Source organism: Sus scrofa, chromosome 10 (genome assembly GCF_054392235.1).
Source record: "Sus scrofa isolate SSC_HxYL_T2T_F1_AM1 chromosome 10, Sscrofa_HxYL_maternal_Yorkshire_Landrace_v2.0, whole genome shotgun sequence".
Classification (NCBI taxonomy): domain Eukaryota; kingdom Metazoa; phylum Chordata; class Mammalia; order Artiodactyla; family Suidae; genus Sus; species Sus scrofa.
Window position 1 is genome coordinate 5,155,698 of NC_139392.1, and position 22,396 is coordinate 5,178,093.

The 22,396-nt window shown below is 35.2% G+C and overlaps 2 long non-coding RNA genes across 3 annotated transcripts in view; one reads left to right on the forward strand and one right to left on the reverse strand.

Moving 5' to 3' along the window:
- LOC102166515 (uncharacterized) overlaps window positions 1-22,396 on the reverse strand; it is a 291,152-nt gene that overhangs the window by 84,684 nt on the left and 184,072 nt on the right. The window lies entirely within an intron of this gene.
- Window positions 1-22,396, forward strand: part of LOC146398770 (uncharacterized) — a 29,760-nt gene that overhangs the window by 2,478 nt on the left and 4,886 nt on the right. Inside the window, exons 2-3 of the long non-coding RNA XR_014817264.1 lie at window positions 615-686; window positions 21,837-21,905. This is a non-coding gene — a long non-coding RNA (uncharacterized LOC146398770). The remainder of the gene's footprint in view (window positions 1-614; window positions 687-21,836; window positions 21,906-22,396) is intronic.

Here is a 22,396-nt window from a genome sequence, read left to right on the forward strand (position 1 = left end):
GTAGCAGAGAAAGATTAAGAGGCAGAGTGCGGAGATCTACAGGACAATGAAACTTTGTGCATGATTCTGCAATGCTGGATACATGTCATAAATTTTTCCAAATCCATAGAATGTACTCTTGTTCATCCAGCGTGAACCCTAATGTAAACTAAAGACTTTGCATAATTATGATGGTTCATTGGCGGTAACACATTGTTCATTAATGGTAACAAATGTAGCTCTGTGGTGGGGGAGGTGGTGTACCTGCCATCTCTGTACTTTGCCCTGAGTTTTGCTATGAATCTAAAACTTCTCTTAAAAAAGCTGAAGTCGTTTTTTTTTAAAGTATAAGTTTGTTAAATATGTAATTCTTCAATAAAAATGTTTTGGAGTATTCTATTATCTAAGCCTAAAAAAGTCTCTGTATTTAGTACTGAGACCACTTGGAAAATGAATATTCTACTTTCTTAGGTATGTTTACAGAATAGTTTCCTTTTTCATATAAGTTTATTAAACTATTAGATTTGCACAATACACATTAGGCAGATGAACCGAGTTTTTTTTTTTTAATAATATATTGGATGGTAAAATACTTCACAGAAGAGAATTAAATTTCAAATTATATTTTCCCATAGGATCTGTTCATCCCCGTCACAATGAACAAACATCTCTATGCTTTGAAGTGGTTATTTACAGCTTATGATCATGTAAGTACCATACGCTCCACACAGTTTTTAAATATTATATATTCTTAAAAGAAATAAGCTCTCTGTACTGTTTTTTTGGATTGTGGCCATTGTATTTATTTTATTGAAGGATAGTTGGTTTAAAATTTGCGTTAGTGTCAGGTGTAAAGGGATTCACTTATATATACATATATATACATACTGTATTAAAAGAAAGGTCTTATATTCTTTTTCAGATCTTTTTCCCTTAAAGGTTATTGCGAAACACTGAGTTTAGTTCCCCGTGCCATGTAGTTGGTCTTTGTTGGTTATCTCTTTTTTACATAGTAGTATGTGTATGTTAATCCCAAACTCCCAACTTCTCTCTCCCCACACTGCTTTCCCCTTTGGTAACCATAAGGTTGTTTTTTATAGCTGTGGGTCTATTTCTGTTTTGTAAATAAGTTCCTTTGTATTATTCTTTAAGAATTCCACATAAAACTGATAATACAACACTTGTCTTCCTCTGGCTTTCTTAGTACAATAATCCCTATGGCCATCAATGTTGGAGGAAGTGGTATTATTTCGTTCTCTTCTCTGAGTAGCATCCCTTTGTGTGTGTATGACATCTTCTTTATGTGTCACCTGTTCATGGACATCTACGTTACCTCCATGTCTTGGCTATTGTAAATAGTGCTGCTATGAACAATAGGATGCATGCACCTTTTTGAATATAGTTTTCGCCACATGTATGCCCAAGAGTAGGATTATGAGATCATATGGTAATTCCATTTTTAGGTTTTAAGGAACCTCTATACTAGTCTCTCTAGTGGCTGTACCAATTTATATTCCCACTTACAGAGAAGGAGTCTTCCTTTTTCTATACACCCTCACCAGCATTTAGTATTTGTACACTTTTATTTTTTTACTTTTTAGGGCCATACCTGCAGCATATGGAAGTTCCCAGGCTAGGGGTTGAATCTGAGTCGCAGCTGCCAGCCTACACCATGCCACAGCAACATAGGGTCCGAACCAGGTCTGCAACCTACACTGCCGTTCATGGCAATGCTGTATCCTTAACCCACTCAGCAAGGCCAGGGATTGAACGTGCATCCCTCATGGATATTCGTCAGGTTCATTACCACTAAGCCACAACAGGAACTCCTTTTTATACACTTTTTAATGACGGCCACTCTGGCTTATGTGAGGTGATATCTCATTGAAGTTTTTTTTAAAAAAAAATTATTGCAGTATAATTGATTTATAATGTATTAACTTTAGGTTTACAGCAAAGTGAATGATTCTTTTACATATATTGATTCTTTTCTCCATGTTAGTTATCACAGAACATTGAATAAACTTCTCTGTGCTATACAGTCCCTATTAGTTATCTACTCTATATGTTGTAGTGGGAAAGAGGATAGGATTGGCCCATTTTAGTTTTGATTAGCATTTCTCTAATTGTTAGCAATTTTGAACATTTTTTCATATGCCTCATGGCCATCTGTATGTCTTCTCTGGAGAAGTGTCTATTTAGATTTTCTGCCTATTTTTGATTGGACTGTTTTTATTAAAATTTTATTGTAGTACAGTTGATTAACAATGTTGCATTAATTTCTGCTGTACAGCAAAGTGACTCAATTACACATACATATGTTCTTTTCTACTATAATTTGTCACAGGACATTGAATATAACTTCTTATGCTATACAGTAAGACCTTGTTATTTTTCCATCCCACACACAGTAGTTTGCATCTACTAATCCCAAACCCCCAATCTTTCCTTCCCCCACAACCCTTGGATGTTTGCTTTTTTGATATTGAGCTGCATGAGCTGCTTGTATATTTTGGAAATTAATCTCTTATTGGTTGCATCACTTACAAATCATTTCTCCCAGTCCCTAGGTTGTATTTCTGTTTTGTTTATGGTTTGCTTTTCTGTGCAAACCACTAAGTTCAACTAATTTTTCAACTTATTGAAAAATGAGTTTCAACTTATTTTTGTTTTTACTTCCATTACTTTAGGAGATGGGTCCAAAATGAAATGGCTATGATTTATGTCAAAGAGTGTTCTGCCTGTATTTTCCTCATGGAGTTTTGTAATGTATAGTTAGTTCTTTACTTCATTTTGTTTTTTTTTTGTTGTTGTTGTTTTTTTTTTTTTATATGGTTTTAAAGAATGTCTTAGTTCCATTTTTTTTTACATGTAGCTTTGCAGTTTTCCCAGCCACTTATTGAAGAAACTTTTTCTCCATTTTATAATCTTGTGTCCTTTGTCCTAAATTAACTGATCCTAGGGGCACAGGTTTATTTCTATCCTGTTCCACTAATCTATGTGTCTGCTTTTGTGCCAGTGCCTATTTTGATGAATGTAGCTTAATAATATAGTATGAAGACAGGGAGTCTGATTCCTTCAGCTATGTTTTTCTTTCCCAAGATGTTTTGGCTACTCCAAGTCTTTTGCGTTTTCATACAAATTTTATAGTTTTTCTTCTAGTTCTGTGAAAAAATGCCATTGGTAATTTGATAGAGTCTTCATTGAATCCATAGATTGCCATGGGAAGTACAGTAATTTTGACACTTTCGATTCTTCCAATCCAAGAACATGGTATATCTTTCCATCTGTTTGTGTCGTCTTTAATTTATTTCAATAGCATCTTACAGTTTTCAGAGTACAGGTCTTTTGCCTCCTTCGGAAGGTGTATTCCTAGGGTTTGTATTGTTTTGTTTTTGTTTTGATGCAGTGGTAAATGGGATTGTTTCCTTAATTTCTCTTTCTGGTCTTTTTTTATTAGCATACAGAAATGCAACAGATTTCTGTATATTAATTTTGCATCCTGCCACTTGACCCAATGCCTTGATGAGCTCTAATAGTCTTCCGGTAGCATCTTTAGGATTATCTATGTATAGTATCCTGTTATCTGCAAACAGTGACAGTTTTACTTCTTTCCAATTTAGATTCCCTTTATGTTTGTTTCTTCTCTGATTGCCAGGGCTAGGATTTCCAAAACTATGTTGCATAAAAGTGTCAAGTGTGGGATCCTTGTTTTGTTCCTGAACTTAGAAGGAATATTTTCAGCTTTTCACCACTGAGTATGATGTTAACTATGGGTCTTTCATATGTGGCATTTATTATGTTGAGGTACGCTCCCTCTCTGCCCACTTTCTGGAGAGTTTTATCATAAATGGATGCTGAATTTTATCAATCTTTTTCTGTAAGTATTGAGATGATCATACAGTTTTTATCCCTCAGTGTGTTAATGTGGTATATCACACTTATTTGCATATATTGAAAAATTCTTATACCTGTGGGATAAATCACATTTGATCATATTTTATGACCCTTGAATGAACTGTTGGATTCGGTTTCCTAGTATTTTGGTAAAGATTTTTATCTCTATTTTCATCAGTGATATTGGCATGTAACTTTCTTTTTTTTGCAGCTTCTTTGGTTTTGACATCAGGGTGATGGTGGCCTCATAGAATGAGCTTGGAAGTGTTCCTTCCTCTACATTTTGGAAGTTTCAGAAGGATGGGTGTTTACCTCTATATATTTGGTAAAATTCATTTGTGAAGCCATCCAAAGTTGGACTGCTGTTTGTTTGGAGTTTTTAAATTGCATATTTGATTCAAGTAATTGTAATTAGTCTGTTCGTATTCTCAGGTAGATTGCCTATCATCAATTCACTTAGTTGTTCTTCTGGGGTTTTATCTTGGTCTTTCACCTTCTAATTTTTTCTAATTTCTATTTGTATTTGTATATATGTGGTAGGTTAGTTACATTTCTCAAACTTGGAGCAGTGGCTCTCTATAGGGGATGTGCTGTGTGACCCCCTCTCATCACCCAGGGCCAGTGACCCACTGGTCCCTGGGTAGTTTCTGACCTGATGTAGACTCAGTTTCACAAGCTGCAGGACTATAGTTGTCTTGCTTGTGGTGTCTTCCCCATGGTGGATAAATCTAGTCTAGAGGCTTGTTCAGGCTTCCTGGTGGGAGGGCCAGCTTTGTGGGCAGCTCCATGTCATGGGGAATGTCTCAAAGTGGCTGTAGGCTCAGGAATTGTTTAGGCAACCTGTCTGCTGATAAGGGAAACTGTGTTCCCACCTTACTGATTACTGGCCAGAGGAATCCAAGACCTAGTGACTACAGGCTAATGACCCAAGCAAGATATCTGCCGCCAGTGGGAGTTCACATTGATGAGTATTGCCTAATAGCACTACCATCAGTGTCTATGTCCCCAGGTTGAGCTTTATCCACCTCCCCTCTGCCCACATCCCCAGGAGATCCTCCAAGACTAGCGTGTAGATCCTTCCCAGAAGCCTATAGTGTCACTGCTTTGCCCTGGGACCCAGTACATGCAAGACCTTGACTGTATCCTCCAAGAATGGAATCTCTCTTTCCTTCAGTCCTATGGATCTCCTGCAATCAGGACACCCTGGCCTTCAAAGGCAAATGCTCTTGGGGCTCCTCCTCCTGAGGCCAGATCCCCAGGCTGGAGAGCCTGATACGGAGTTCAAAACTCTCACTGCCTGGGAGAACCTCTGCGATATAGTCTTTTTTCCACTTTCCGGGCTCCTCTCCTGTTGCGTATGGGTTTTGATTATATTGTGAGTGTGCTCCTACCATTGTGGTTTTCCTCTTTATGTCTTCAGATATAGAATATATTGTTGGTAGATTCCAGCCTTTTTTATTAATGGCTCTTCAGCAGTTAGTTGTGCTTTTGGTATGCAGGCAAAGGGAGGTAAGCTCAATTCCTTCTTCTCTGCCATACTTGTCTCTCTTCTTCTTTCATTATTTTAGGATCATGAAAAATTAACAATTTTAAAATTAAGGAGTATTTCTAAACATTCAGCACAGTAAAATTTCCTCAGTGTTCTTTCTTTTCTGGAAATGTTTTTTGGTAGGAGAAACAAATCGACAAACAAAAAAACAGATCTGGCAATGAAACATGCTTATTGAGATATTTTCATTTATAAAATACTGTTCAACATAACTTACTCATTCTAAAAACTCAGCTATACATTCCACACATAAGGGATAGCTGCATGGGGAAGTGTCACTCCCATAATCACTCCCTTTGTTGTGCTGTTTGTAGGAGTGCTCTCTGTAGCCCTAAGGATTAAGAATGCTCCCTATTTGCTGCTAGGCAGCATTTGCTCCCACCATGGCTCCTGGAGCTGGAGCAGGTTCTGTCCTGCAGCTTGAGAGCACACGCAGGAACCAAGATGGTGGTGGTGGATCCTGCCCCTTCCCTCCAGCATCCCCAAATAATGGTACCTGGCCTCTAAGTCTGTCAGAGTATCCATAACTTACACCCACAACTGTGATCACCTTAGACTCTAGTCACTCCAAGCTGTTTCCTTCTCTTGGCCAACCTCAGTCTTTTCCCAAGTAGCCAGCCCCAGCTCTTGGTCTGAGTCTGAAATCCAGAGCCTGAGTTTCAGTTCCCAATGCTTGCCTATACCAGAAGACAGCTGGAAAATGCAGGGTGGCAGCAATGATCATTTGTGGAGGACTGTTTTTGTTTTAACTGTTTCACACCAATTGTTGTGTTCCCCTCTGAGACTCTAAAGTTCTTACTCTGTCCTGGCTGATCTCACTGGTGAGGGGATGTCCCAGCAGGTAGGAGCTTTTTTCTTTGTTCCAGCTCCCTCCTAGGGGTACAGGTCCCATCCCGCTTTCTTTCACATTTTTTCTTTTGTCCTACCCAGCTTTGTGAACATTTTCTTGCTCTGTCAGAATCCTAAGGTCTTTTGCCTGCATTTAGCACATTTGCTGTGTGATACATGAATTCTAGATGTATTTTATGGAAGTAGGTGTGCTTCACGTCTTACTATTCTGCCAGCTTCTCCCCATCTCCCATGAAGAATGTTTTATGTAGGCTTAATGATAATGAATAAAATTAAACTCAAGATTCTCTTTTAAGATCCAGGAATTTCTAGGAATTTCATTTTAATATCAGGGTGCTCTTAAATGTATATACTTTATTATACTTGGAACACTAATATATTTTGTTAGGTATTTTGTACAGTGGATTTTACATTATCTATATTAGTTTAATTTCTGTATGTCAAGTTAGATAAACATGGAGGCTTAAAACAATACTCATTAATTATCTCATAGTTTTCATAGATCGTAAGTCCAACACAGGTGAACTTGATCCTCTGCTCAGGATCTTACAAGGCTGTATGAATGTGTTGGCCATGTTTTGGATCTCATTTTTAAGACCTACTAGGTAATGATTTATTTTCAAGCTCATTCATGGCCTTGGCAGGATTCAGTTCCTTTTAGGTGTAGGACTGTTTACTTTTTAGGAGTGAGCAAGCAACCTCTTTCAGTTCTTAAAAGCTGCCCATAGTTAAATGATTTGTGCCCTTCCATATGTAGTTCCCAACACAAATACTGCCTTCTTTCAGGCCAGCAGGAATATATTTGGTGCTTCATCTTCTTTCTAAGCCTCATTTAATTAAACCTGGACCAACATAAGTTCCAGTTGGATTAACTCACGCTACTGATTGGTAACCTAATGATAAGAGTGATATCCCATTATAGTCAGAGGACACTTACACACGAGACCTGTAATCTTAGTGGTCCTCCTAGAATCCTGCTTCCCACATCTACCCGACAACTCCTCATCTTGTTAATGATAATACCAATACAATAATGCTACTCCTAACATCAGTATAACACAGGAGTCTATGGGTCATGATTTATTTCTTCATTTGATTCAATCCACCTCCAGTATTTCTGGGAGCATTAACAGGTGCTTCAATAAATAGTTATGGAACCAAGTAAAGTAGACAATTATTAGAAATCAGAGAAAATTTTGACCTTTGTACAATTTCCATTGGTAAATAATATTAATTAACACTTAAGACATGATGCAACACTGGTTCAAACTTTGGCTTGAAGAAATTTAAAAAGAGGAGATAAAATTTATTGAAATTCAATATGCACTTATATTTTTCCTATAACCTAAAATTAATGAGCATATGAGAGACAGAAAAATTACATAGAATACATGACAGCCATTACTGTGAACAATCAGATGTCTTATTTTATATTATACTTCAGGCTTTCATCAGACACTTCTAGTGTCTCTATATTGGTATTCCTGCAACTCAAACCATTAACCTTCATCTAAGGCACTGGTGTCTGCATAAGGTATGCTGTCACTGCAGGGCTCTTTCTGTATGGAAGTGAATGCTTGCTTCCGGAATGAAAAGACTATTGAATGAAGTTAGAGTTCATTTTCTGTTCCAACACAAAAAAATTTAAAAAATCCTAATTTCCCTTCCCCAACAGCTTGGAGTGAGGCATAAGCTATTTAGCCATTTTCAAGGAGAAACACAAATATTTTAATTACAGAATTAGTACTAATGTATTCATGGAGAACAGTTTGGCTAAAAATGAAGAGATATACAAAAAGAAGTAGAGGAATAATTAAACAGTTTCAAAAGGAATGATATGCAATTATAATGTACAATTAGATTCAAGGCTCTTCCTCACAAAGGGAAAGGGAAAATGTCATGCCCACGTAACAGATGCTTTGTTTACAAGGTAGTTTGGTTTCTTTAATTACTACTTAAGATTCAGATTCTCCTTTTAGGGTTATAAGAACAAATAATCACCAGTTCCTCTCTCATTTCTATAATGTATGCTTAATAAGATGGTATAATACAGCATGTGATAGTTTATGTCCACTAGATGAGTCTAAATAAAAGCTCAAGCAGCAAACTTAATTCAAATCTTCTCAATACTCTTTAAATGTTATAAGGAATGATGATGATGAGAGCAAAGCATATTTACATAATATTATAGTTTAAAATGTATGTATCTATTCTGATAGTACTCACAGAGAAAAGATAATTTAACATATGCAAGTGACAAAGTATATTCTGCATGATGGATTTTTCCTGAAATGGAAATAGTTTTTTTAAAATAGGTTTATTTCAACATATTCAAGGTGAATTGCTTTCAGACATATTTACCCTAAACATCATAAACTAATTCCTCAGGTAATAAAGTATATCTGGAAACTATAAAATAGAATTTTAGAACTTAAAGGGACCTCAAGAATCATCTAAGGGCATTCTTTCATTTAAACTATGGCATTAGCCCGTAAATATGTGGAGTGATACTTTTTTCACTTTAATTGAAGTATAGTTTATTTATAATGTTTATTAGTTTCAGATGTAAAGCACAATTATTCAGTTATTACATATGTGTGTTATATGCGTATGTATACTATATATATGTGTATGTGTGTATATATATATATATATGTATACATATTATTTTCCCTTATAGGTTATTACAGCAAATTTTGCATAGTTTCCTGTGCCATATACAATAGGTCCTTGTTGGTGATCTGTTTTTTATATAGTAGTTTACATATGTTAATCCCAAACTCTTAATTTATCCCTTCCCCACCTCTTTTCTTTGGTTACCTTAAGATTGTTTTCCATGGCTGTGGGTCTATTTTTGCTTTGTAAATAATTTGTATCATTTATTTTAGATTCCACATGTAAGCAGTGTTATATGGTATTTGTCTTTGTCTTTCTGGCTTACTTCATTATTTTATGGCTAAGTAGTCTTCCATTGTGTGTGTATACCACATCTTCTTTATCCATTCTTCCATTGATGGATGTTAAGATTCCTTCCATATCTTGGTTATTAGAAACAGTGGTGCTACAAACATTGGGATGCATGTATCTTTCTGAATTAGAGTTTTCTCCAGATAGATGCCTGGGAGTGGGACTGTAGGATCCTATAGTAACTATATTTTAAGGAACACCCATACTGTTCTCCATAGTGGCTGCACCAGTTTATATTCCCACCAACAGTGTAGGAGGGTTCCCTTTTCTCCATACCCTCTCTAGCATTTATTATTTGTAAACATTTTGATGACGGCCATTCTGACCAGTGTGCAGTTTTGATTTTCATCTAATAATTAGCAATGTTGAGCATCTTTTCATGTGCCACTTGGCCATCTGTCCGTCTTTTTTGGAGAAATGTCTATTTAGATCTTCTGCCCATTTTTTGATCAGATTTTTTGTTCTTTTGATACTGAAATACATGGGCTGTGTATTTTGCAAATTAATTCCTTGTCAATCACATCACTTGCATATATTTTCTCCCATTCTGCAGGCTGTTTCATTTTGTTTATGGTTTCTTTTGCTGTCAAAACACATTTACATTTAATTAGATACCATTTGTTTATCTTTGTTTTTATTTCCATTATTCTAAAAGATCCAGAAAAATATTGCTGCTGTTTATGGCAGAGAGTGTTTTGCCTATGTTTTCCTTTGGGGGTTGTATTAGTATTCAGTATACCTTTAGGTCTTTAATCCATCTTGAGTTTATTTTTGTCTACAGTGTTAAAGAATGTTCTAGTTTTGCTTTATATGCAGCTGTCCAGTTTTCCCAGCACTACTTATTAATAAGACTGTCTTTTCTCCATTGTATATACTGGCCTTTTTCCTAAATTAGTTGATCACAGGTGTTTGGGTTTATTTCTAGGCTTTCTATCCTGTTTCTTTGAGCTTTATGTCTGTTTTTGTGCCTGTATCCGTAGTATTTTGATAACTGTACTTTTGTAGTATAGTCTGAGGTCAGGGAATCTGATTCCTCCAGCTCTTTGTTTGTTTGTTTTTTTGTTTTTTTTTCAAGATTGCCTTTTATAACAATCAATTTTTATAACAATTATCAAAATAAATAAATAAACTGACTTAAATTCCCTATTTAGCTAGTGAACAAGTAGTGATTTCTCAACAGCTCAGCTTCTGGATACTAAGTCTAATATTTTCAGTGTTAAATAGTGAATTTTCATTAACAACTGGCTCTGTGACTACCTTCTATAATGCCTGATATGTGTTAATTAGGAAATGCATTTTAAAATGAATTTTAATATATCGTACTGGTTTCAGGTATACATCATAGAGAGTAGATATTAATATACTTTACAAAGTGGTCACCATAATAGGTTTAGTTACCATGTATCACCATACAGTTATAGTATCATTGACTGTATATCTTATGCTGTATACTTCATCCCAAGAACTCATTTATTTTATAACTGGAAATTTGTACCTCTTATTGCCCTTCATTGCATTTTTAATATGAAAATTTCAATGATGTGGTTTTTTTATCATCAAAACTTTAAACTTGATAATTTTTAAGTGGAATTTAGAAAATTGGGGCCCTAATTTCATTGAGGTTATTGAGGAGCCACTTTAATTTTACATTGGAATACACAACAATCTCAATAGTGTTGCTATAATCCCAATTAAAATAACAGGATAATTCCTCTGAAGGAGCAAATAATGAAACATACATCTGCTGTCTAATAGACACTGATTTCAAAAAGATTGTAAAAAATAATAAAGGCATTAAGAGCAGATATTAATAGTAATGCAAATTAATTCAGAAAGAAGCTAGAAAATATAAGGAGCAAAGAAAAAATTAGAAAATTCATTTGCAGAGTTGCAAGCTGAGTTAATGGAATTGAAGAGCAAAATGAATAATGAAAAGGAGCTAATGAGTGACATGGAAGATAGAATACGGGAAGTCACCCAATCAGGAGAGCAGACAGAAACCCAAATGAAAAAACATGAAAGCAATATAAGATATCTATGGGATAATATAACACAGGTCAATCTATGTATAATAAGGATTCCAGAAGAAGAAGAAAAGAAAAGGGGATTGAAAATAAATTTGAAGAAATTATGGCTGAAAAATTTCCACATCTAAAGTAAATAGATATCAAGATACAGAAAGCACATAGGGACCCAAACAAGTTGAATGCAAACAGGCCCACACCAAGACATATTACAATAAAAATGGCAAAAGTTAAAGAGAGGATTCTAAAGGCTGCAAGAGAAAAACAAAGCATATGCAAATCAATCAACACTATAAACCATATTAATAAAAGTAAAGTAAAAAACCACATGATTTTCTCAATAGACGCAGGAAAAGCATTTGACAAAATCCAACACCCATTCGTGATAACAACTCTTACCAAAGTGGGTACAGAGTGAACATACACAATAAAAGCCATTTCTGACAAGTCCACAGCCAATCTAATACTCAATGGAGAAAAGCTGAAAGCATTTCCACTAAAATTTGGAACAGGGACAAGGATGCCCATTCTCACCACTTTTATTCAACATAGTATTGGAAGTCCTAGCCACAGCAGTCAGACAAATAAAAGAAATAAGATTATCCAAATTAGAAGAGAAGAGGTAAAATTGTACATGTATGCAGATGACATGATACTGTATGTAGAAAACCCTAAGGACTCCACTCAAAAACTACTCAAACTGATGAACAAATTCAGCAAAGTAGCAGGATACAAGATTAACATTCAGAAAGTGGGCATCTCTGTATACTAACAATGAAATAGTATAACAAGAATATAAAAAACAATACCTTTTATAGTTGCATCGCAAAATTAAATACCTAGGAACAAACCTGACCAAGGAGCTGATTGACATCATTAAAATGGCCATACTACCCAAAGCAATCTACAGATTTAATGTTTAACTATCAAATTCCCATGACATTTTTCACAGAACTAGAACAAACATTCTGAAATGTATATGGAACCACAAAAGACCCATAATTGCCAAAGCAACACTGAGAAAACACACACACACACACACACACACACACACACACACACAAACAAAACTAAGCAGGAGGCTTAACTCTCCCAGGCTTCAGATATTACTACAAAGGTACAATAGTCAAGACCATATGTTACCAGTACAAAAAAAACAGAAATACAGACCAATGAAACAGGATAGAGAACCGAGAAATAAACCCAAACACTTAATTGTCAATTAGTCTTCTACAAAGGAGGCAAGAATATAAAATGGGAAAAAATATCTTCCGCATACGTTGCTGGGAAAACTGGACAGCTGCATGTAAATAAATGAAACTAGAAGACACCTTCACACCATACACACAAATAAACTCAAAAAGTCTTCAAGATTTAGCATATGACACAGTAAAACTCCTAAAGGAGAACATAGGCAAAACATTCTCTGACATCAACTGTACAAATGTTTTCTTAGGTCAGTAGCCCAAGGAATAGAAATTAAAACAAAAATAAAACAATGGGACCTCATCAAACTTACAAGCTTTTGCACAGAAAAGGAAACCATTAAAAAAAAAAAGACAACTTAAGGAATGGGAGAAAATAGTTATAAATGATACAACTGACAAAGGCTTAATCTTCAAAACATACAAACAACTTATACAACTCAATAACAAAAAACAAACAACCCAACTGAAAAATGGGCAGAAGACCTAAATAGACATTTCTCCAAAAAAGACATGGGTGGCCAACATGCATGTGAAAAAATGCTCAGCATCGCTAATTATTAGAGAAATGCAAATCAAAACTCCAGTGAGGTACACCTCACAGTGTTCAGAATGGCCATCTTTAATAAGACTACAAATAACAAATGCTGGAGAGGGTGCAGAGAAAAGGAACCTTCCTACATGGTTTATGGGAATGTAAATTGTTACATCCACTATGGAAAACAGTATGGAGGTACCTCACAAAACTAAATATAAAACTAACATATGATCCAGCAATCCCACTCCTAAGCATGTATCCAGACAAAACTCTCATTCAAAAAGATACGTGCACCCCTATATTTGATATAGCACTATTCACAATAGCCAAGACATGGAAGTAGCCTAAATGTCCATCAACACAAGAATGGATTAATAAAAATGGTGTATATATACACAATGGAATACTACTCAGCCATACAAAACATGATGCCATTTGAAATAACATGGATGCAACTAGAGATGATCATACTAAGTGAATTAAGTCAGAAAGAGAAAAAGGATACCTTATGATATCACTCATAAGTGGAATCTAAAATATGGCACAGATGAACCTATCTACAGAACAGAAACAGACTCACAAACATGGACAGCAGACTTGTGATTGTTGACGGGGAGGGAGTGGGATGAGGTGGGAATCTGCGGTTAATAGATGCAAACTGTTACATTAAGAATGGATAGGCATTGTGGTTCTGCTGTATAGAACAGGGAGCTATGTCCAGTCACTTGTGATGGAACATGATGAAAGAAAATATGAGGGAAAAAACTAAAAAAAATGTGTTTATATGTTACCATGTCCCGAAATATGAATTTGAGTTTCACAGAAATGTTCAATAGCTGTCACATACTTGAAGTAATATATACATTCAAACAAGTTTTGAGTATTAGGAGTATTTTATCTCAACTAGCAGGAAAGTACTCTTTTTGACTTTACAGCATTTAACATTTTACTCTAAATTTCAAAGTGTAAACTATCCTTTAAATATTTAATAGTTATATTTAAATATCATTCTTGAATTTGTCATGTCCATTTAGTAGCAAGTATGTGCTCATCATTTGCCAGTTTTTAGCATTAATTCAAACAAATGGAGATGGCAGAGAAGTTTTAAGATCCTAATTCTCAGCCACCTGTAGCCAGGGCATTTATGGGAAAAAAATCATACACAATAAAGTAATGAAATTTTAGGTTTTTAAACTGGGTCAACAGTAGAGTCTTCTTCAAAGATTAATCTGAGTATTCAGTGAATTAATACATAAAATCCAATTAGCTCAATTCCTTTCTATACAGCAATGAAACTTATCTGTTATAGCTATTAGTTCTTACAACATGGAAAGGGATGCCAAATGGAATGTTTAGTTCTCCAGGTGTTTACTGTGTGAGTGTATTTATTAGTTCATCAGTCTTAAAAACTAATAGATTAAAAGACAAATATATCAAGCTGATGAACATAAAAAAAACCCGTAAATTTACTTAAGTCAAAGACTAGAAGTTGTCAATTTATCCCACCACTTTTATAGTTATGTGTCAATAAATGGAATGCTATAGCTTTAAGATAAATGAGGCAAAAATTCAATTTTTTCAGAGTGATGGAATTTTCCCACTTCTGTGAGTCATGGACATGCCACAGATCTCATAATTACTGTATTGAGCAATTTATTACAAAGCATGAGCCATAGCATATACTTTTAATGAACCCCTTGATACCACTCTGTTCAGTGTATGTTAGCAGCAGTATCACTAGCATAGCACCTATATTTAATTAGCCAATAAATACATAGAAATGAATGATAATTGAGTGTAAATATGAAATATTTTATGTGCCAACACAATGAAATATGATAGAATGAGTGAAAAGATTAAAGCATTTTAAAATAATATAACAGACACTTGGGGAATTTGAAAACTTTGAAAAAAAATGTAAATTTTGTGAACAGTGAACTGACAGTTTATAGAGCAAGACACGACTGTGCCCTAACTGTCTCCCATGCTGTCCTTATCCCCCAAACCTAGAACATCACTGAACACTTACACAGGTGTTGCTCTGGGTGGTGTGCATATATTAACTTAGTTGGCACTCTAACAACATAAGAGGCAGGTACTATTAGTAATGCCCCATTTTACAGGTGGGAAGTTATATAACCTTCCTAAAGCCACAGAGCACAGAGTTAGCAGAACGAGATCTAAATTTTATCATCTGCCTCAGGGTTTGAGCTCATTGTGTTCCCAGTCCTCTTCCTCTGTAACATCTCTTCCTTCTCAGATTCTGACCATTTCGCCAGATCCTGCACATAAGGTCTTCCTAACCCCAGCCTATGAATTCAAGATGCACATCAGCACTAAGTGACATGACTGTGTGTCTTTTGTAAAGTTTATTCTTTGACATTCTCTCGTATACCTGTCTACCTGTTAATTATCCGTCTATCAGTCCCACCACCACCATATCATCATCATATCATTATCATCATCTACCCATGCATAGCTCAATCTTCAACTAGCCTGGAAGTTATAAGGGAAAACAGAGTCTACATTTTTCTTCTGAAACTTACTTTGGTCATATTATGCTAAGTATTTTAGGTCCATCATTTTAGCTGACAGCAGCCAAATAAAAAAGCCATTTAAATATCAATCTTTTAGTAGGAAATGATAATCCCACTTATCTTACTTAAGAAATTTTGCATAGATTGATATAGATCACCCCAAGGAAATATTTATATTGAGGTTTCAGACATAGCTCAACTGCATACTTATTTTTTTGCTCCATCTAGCTTTCAGCTTTCAATTCAATATTACTCAATTTGACATAAACATTAGGCAATTACTAAATTTAGATTATAAAGGCTACAAATTAGGTAATTTAATATTAGAATCAGATTATTACCCACTGGTAACCTTTTGTGAAGAGTTCTCATATAGCAGTGATGCAAAATTAGAAATGGGTAGAAAGTCATGAAACTGAATCTACTATGACAGTTTATTTTCAATACATGTCGAGTCTTTTTATCAAAATAGATAGCATTTATTATACCCTGTTTAATACACTTATAGTGGTAACTTGTATGTTATTTTACTATTAAGTAACCTTGAATTATCATATAGTTCCTTATATTCAGTAACTATGAAATGAGACAACAAAACTCCATTTCTGAGAAAATAAATATTAAGGAGATAGTAGAATTTTAATTTTCTCCCTAAAGTATAAAAATACATTTTATTCATGTTTTTTTCTCTTACTGCTTACATATGCAAAAAATTCAAAATAGGGAGTTCCCACTGTGGTGAAGTGGAAATGAATCTGACTAGGAACCATGAGGTTGCAGGTTCAACTCCCGGCCTTGCTCAGTGGGTTAAGGATCCAGTGTTGCCGTGAACTGTGGTGTAGGTCACAGATGTGGCTCAGATCTGGCGTTGCTGTGGCTGTGGCGTAGGCCAGCAGCTACAGCTCTGATTAGACCCCTAGCCTGGGAACCTCCACATGCTGTGGGTACAGCCCTAAGAAGACAAAAGACAAAAAAAAAATCAAAAATAATGTATATAAATTTGACATATGGCAAGAGAACACAATTTTCTGTCTTATTTCCATGTGTTGCATTCATTTGAAACTAGGGAATGTGCTGACCAAAGTGATGAACTATGTATTTACAATTAAATAGATGCCCTCCCACTTTTTGTAGTCTTTTCTTCCCATGTCAGTGCACCACTAGCCCATTCTTGTTTCTCTTGGGGTATTATTTCCAGTTGGTTGTCAATTTCCTTAAACGCCTAGAAGAAACTGACCTGAAGTCTATTTTTTTCTACTAGTATTTTCAATTATATTGAAATCTATATGACAAAGACCCAGTAGAAGAAAATTTTATTCTCAGATCATTAAAATTTCTGATATGCAGATTGAAATATATGAGTGATACGCAGGGGCTTTTGGCAGAGATTTCTGCCTTTCTGAAATTATACATCACAAGTGGTGCCCATCTCCATCTACTCATAATATCGATGTTGCAAGCAAAATAAAGATTATGCCAATAACAGAAGACATCTGAAATAGCCAGGTTTTAAATAAGCAACTCGAAAAGACAGGAATACATAACATGTATATAGTGCACTAATTTAAAGGAAGTTAAAGAGATTAGGAAAAAGAGTAATCTAGGTAAGAGGAATTTGTACTAATTTTTTTAAACTGTGATTCCAATTATCTTTTATCTTTCTAATGGTAAGTTTTTATTTTCTCATGGGTCTTGTTTCAGAAGGTGAAGCAAAACAAATCCAAAGAAACAAACAGAAATGCCCCTGGAATAATACATTTTAAGTGTTGGATATGCCTTTTTAGAAGGAATAATAAAGAATGAATATTTTTCCCCAAGTGACTTGCCTGCCTGGGGTTTCTTCTCCAATAGCAAAATGTTATTTGTAAATTTTTCAGTGCTTTAGGGAAGAGAAGCACTACAGGAGTGCCCAGGTTAGAGTTCATGAAAATGATATAACTAGTGAGCCTCATGACTTTATGTCTTAGCTTGGACATGTTTTAGAGGAGAAAATTCAGGGAAGGGGCCAACTGGGAAACAATTTCAAAGGGATGAAAAATATAGTTATTTCCAACAAAAAGTAGTCTCCTTTCTTTATCTAGAAGTGTAAAAACATGAAGTTTTAGGGTTGACTATTGTGAACACCATAAACAGAACTTTTGGAAAGACAAAAGATTTATTGCATTTATTTTTTTTTCTTTTTATGGCCACACCCATGGCATATGGAAGTTTCTAAGCTGGGGTCAAATCAGAGCTGCAGCTGCTAGTCTACACCACAGCCACAGCAACACCAGATCCAAGCCAAGTCCACAACCTACAATGCCGCTCACAGCAACACTGAATCCTTAACCCACCCAGCAGGGCCAGGGACCAAACCCACATCCTTATGGATACCAGTTGGATTCATTACCACTGAGCCACAATGGGAACTTCAATTTATTGCTTTTAAATTATGTGAAAACATTAAATCCACTTTTTAAAAAGAAAAACTTAAAGATATTCTTATGATGGTTAAGTGGCAAAAACATGCAAAATACTAGACAATATTTGTTTAAAGAGGTTTGCATAAACAAATATGTTTATAAATGTTAAACACCTTATCATGGTGTGTGTGAAAACACACGGACCAGGAGTTCCCGTCGTGGCACAGTGGTTAACGAATCCGACTAGGAACCATGAGGTTGCGGGTTTGGTCCCTGCCCTTGCTCAGTGGGTTGACGATCCGGCATTGCCGTGAGCTGTGGTGTAGGTTGCAGACGCGGCTCGGATCCTGCGTTGCTGTGGCTCTGGCGTAGGCCAGTGGCTACAGCTCTGATTAGACCCCTAGCCTGGGAACCTCCATATGCCGCGGGAGCGGCCCAAAGAAATAGCAAAAAGACAAAAAAAAAAAAGAAAACACACGGACCAGAAAAATATATATTGCTTTGGTTTACTTCTGAGAAAAAAAAAATATTGAGTTGGGGAAAAATATAAAATTTCTATACCTAGAATTCAATGTTTACATATTTTAAAAATTTCTAATATACTTAGCACAATGCTAGGCATGACACTTTTTATTGTTGTTTTCATATGTAAAATGGTGTTACTTCATAAACATTTTTCTCAAATTCAATTCACAAAAAATCAAAATATGAATGTTTCTCTTCAAAAACTGTAGGAAAACTACCTTTACTAGGAAAACATGATGTGTATCTATATGTGTTATCTAAGAAGTAGTGCATAAAAAATTAGACATTATGTTTTCAAAGAAATTGATGTTCCAACTATAGTTATAAAAATCATCCCTTGATACAGATAATTGGGAATTACAAAATTTCATCCCAGAATATTATGAAAAATTGGAAAGAGTGCAATTTTCAAAACTTCATTCTCTCTAGACAGGAATAAAAAACTATGTGTTTGTGACAGAAATAACACTTTTCACCAAAGAGATTTAGCACAAAAGTTTAAAATAACTCAAATTTCTAAAGAATATCCTATTTCAGAGTTCCCATTGTGGCTCAGTGAGTTAAGAACCTGACTAGCATCCATACGGATGCAGGTTCTACCCCTGGCTTAAGGATCTGGTGTTGCTGGGGCTGTGGTGTAGGCTTGCAGCTGCAGCTCCAATTCAACCCATAGCCCTGAACTTCCATTTGCCCCAGGTGCAGCCCTAAAAAGAAAAAATAAATAAAAAAATATATATTCCTTCCATGACTATATCATTTCTCTTTTCCTTTATGTAGCAAAACTTCTTGAAATAATGGTGCTCTCTCCGTCCCCTCTCAATTTATTCTTTCTTGAACCTACTCTCCGCTTCCAATGCCTCCATGAATTAATTATGATTGAATTCACTAATGAAATCCATATAACTAAAACCAGTGGAGAACTCCTAGTCCTTATCTTACCAACCTCCTAGCAGCATAAAATATAATGGTTTATCCCATCCTTCTGGATGTGCTGTCTCAAGACAGCAGTTCCTAATAGACTCCACAGTAGCATTTCTAGACACGTAAAATGCTCACGTTCCTTTTGAAGTGAGTAATTATCAGAGTTCTTTTTAGGACTTTCTACTTTTACTCCTCATCAGTGTATACAGCATTCAGTTTAACACCCTTTTCACTTTTCTTTGTATTCTCAGCCCGCACAATCTCACTCAGATGCCCTTTATATGCTGTCTGTTCCATGTATATGACATATGTCTTGAATTATTTTTTGCTCTAAAACCTAAACCAGGAGTTCCCGTTGTGGCGCAGTGGTTGACGAATTCGATTAGGAGCCATGAGGTTGCGGGTTCGATCCCTGTCCTTGCTCAGTGGCTTAAGGATCTGGCATTGCCGTGAGCTGTGGTGTAGGTTGCAGACACGCCTCGGTTCCCACGTTGCTGTGGCTCTGGTGTAGGCCAGTGGCTACAGCTCCAATTTGACCCCTAGCCTGGGAACCTCCATATGCCACAAAAAAAAAATAAAAACATAAATAAAAATATAAAACCTAAACCAATTTATCTTTCTTCTACTCTACCTCTTCATCTGGTTTACATACATACATATGTACACACACACACACACCAGTATATACAGATATAGGTCTAGATATCCAATCCTAAGGAAAAAGGAGTATTTTTACCACTTAGATATCCTCTACCAGGAGTTTACAGATTCTGAGATAACTAATGGAATTCCCTTAGTTCTCAGTGGGTGAAAACAGCTAGACGTGAAGAACAGAAACAAGTGGAACAGATGGAGACAACTGAAAAAAGGGCGTAGACACCCAATGACAGTTTATACCCATGGAGAGGAACGTAAGGCCGTCATAATTTTTTTTTGTAATTTTTCTTTCCCATCGTCTAAAGTTGATGAACAAAAAATAATTTCAACTGAGTAATTGTTTAGGTTAATGTCCATAGATACTGCTCTCTTTTCTTACATTTCATTGATACTCATTTCATTGAATTCATTTACAATAATACAATTGACTCAGAGAGGCAGGAGGTCAATTACAGGTCAAACCTAGCGTGCGCACCTCAAACAGTGTAAAGATGACAACCCCGGAATGCTAGAATATATATTTATTAGACATTTATTTTTCTGTAGGTGTCAGAGAGTCTATCTTACATTAGGATTAGTGACTCAGTGTTGACTGGTTAAAGAACTTCTACGGAACGGTGCTTCTCAATATTGGGACGATTACAAAATTCTATTTATATGTTATTTCCTACTTCTAAGTTATTGTGGAAACAATAGTAGAAGAGGAGGAAAAAATGAAAAAAGATGAAGAAGAAAGAAAAAGGAAAAAAAAAGAAAGAAAATTTAGCGAAACACACAACTGCAACCCGTCCTTTTTAGCGTAATGCAAATAACAATTGTTTGTATGATTGCTTAAATTTACAATTAAAATACTATCTGATTTTACCTCAGATATAAAAATTAAGATTTTGAAATATGTCTTAAAATATTCAAAAGGACACTTTATTTCTTATTGGTAGAAAATATAATTAGGGTTCATCAAATATACTTGCTAATGACTTCAAAAGTTTGTGTGAAAGTCATCTCTTTGGTAGATTTTTGGTTTATTTAAATAGAGGGAAACAGTTTGAGTAGACTCTGTCACAGATAAATATTCAGTTGGCCAAGTAAACCAGGATTCATCTCTAAGCAATATTAATGCTATATTGATATGACTCTTCCATCTTTACAGGGCTCTCAGAGATACTGTGAATAGAACCCAATTCTAATTTCTTCCATCTGACTTTCCGTATCATCTTGTGTTGAACTTCAGATCCAATTAAATCAGTCTTGCTCTACTTTTCTAATTGTCCGCAGACAGATTTTGAAAGGAACACCTTGGTTTTTCTTAGAAATAGATCGCATGCTTGCTTTTTATATTTCTGCCTATAATGCATGTTCACTATTATTGGCAGAAATCAGTTTTTAATGTTTCACTTTTTACGTGATCAAGAATCAGAGTTTCTACTCGTCAGTCTCCATCCACAATTCCGAAACTAAGATATACACCTCACACAAATGTCAGGGGTAGTTGTTGAAGTTAATAAATAAGACTAAAATACAAAGTTGTTATTATGATTTACCTTGCTATTCTTTGTGCTTTCCAAAACTGTAAAATAATAACCAAAAAGGAGCAAAAATTATCAAGACAAACACATTCTCCTCATAGAAAGCTGTGGGTATGAAATTTTAAAACCAGCTTTATGTCTTCTGAGCCTCGCCGCGTGATCTAACAAGAGCTTTCTTACATTAGTTCTGTGTTTTTCTCACAAAAGTATTTTGTTCTCTTAAGGCATGAAAATGTTGTATATAATGATTTATCTTTCAGAAACCCCAGAAGTGGAAAATGAACTGAAGTGCACTTTAGAGCCTTGGAATATGCTCCAGGCAGAGTAAGGTGAGCTTCTTTGTACGCGTTCAATTTATTCTGCATTATGCATCAATATTTCACTTTAGAGTATACATGTGATATCACTGCAAAATCACAGTGGATAAAGGTAAGTTTCCCTATATATAATGATTATAAATTACAAATGAGGGCACAGAATATAAACAATAATTTACTTAAAGTAATTCTGATTGTTTTCTCAAAATCTATGTAGAGTAATGGCAAAAAAAATCTCTCTCCCAATTAAATAAATATGAACATAAACTTTATGAATGTCATGAAAAATCAGTAATATGTCAACCAGAAAAATTATATCAGGAAGTGATCTCAGTTAAATTACTTATAAGTAAAGGTTTCATAAAGCTCAAGGGTGCAATAATGTACTACTAAATTAAAGTTGAATATTTTACTCAAGAAGTTTAAGCAAAATTCTGTTACTGCTGTAACATATTAACTCTGTTATTTCTCCTTCTTCCCTTTCCAAAATAAGAATGTCTTTT